This window comes from Nematolebias whitei, chromosome 12 (assembly GCF_014905685.2).
Source record: "Nematolebias whitei isolate Nwh7 chromosome 12, NemWhi1, whole genome shotgun sequence".
Lineage (NCBI taxonomy): Eukaryota > Metazoa > Chordata > Actinopteri > Cyprinodontiformes > Rivulidae > Nematolebias > Nematolebias whitei.
This window is the reverse complement of record NC_056509.1, coordinates 47,317,508-47,317,782: the sequence shown is the minus strand read 5'-3', so window position 1 is coordinate 47,317,782 and position 275 is coordinate 47,317,508. Positions and strand designations below refer to the sequence as shown.

The 275-nt window shown below is 54.2% G+C and overlaps 1 protein-coding gene across 1 annotated transcript in view; it reads right to left on the bottom strand.

Moving 5' to 3' along the window:
* Positions 1 to 275, bottom strand: part of LOC119417973 (kinesin-like protein KIF26A) — a 60,441-nt gene that overhangs the window by 18,062 nt on the left and 42,104 nt on the right. The window lies entirely within an intron of this gene.

Here is a 275-nt window from a genome sequence, read left to right as displayed (position 1 = left end):
GAGACCTGTCCAGGTGTCCCTGTGATGGACTGGAGACCTGTCCAGGTGTCCCTGTGATGGACTGGAGACCTGTCCAGGTGTCCCTGTGATGGACTAGAGACCTGTCCAGGATGTTTCTGTGATGGACTGGAGACCTGTCCAGGGTGTCCCCTGCCTCTTGCACAGTGACTGCTGAATATGGGTACCAGTGGTCCCCATGACCCAAACTGGAAGAAGTGGGTAAAGATAATGGATGGATGGATGGATGGATGGATGGATGGATGGATGGATGGATG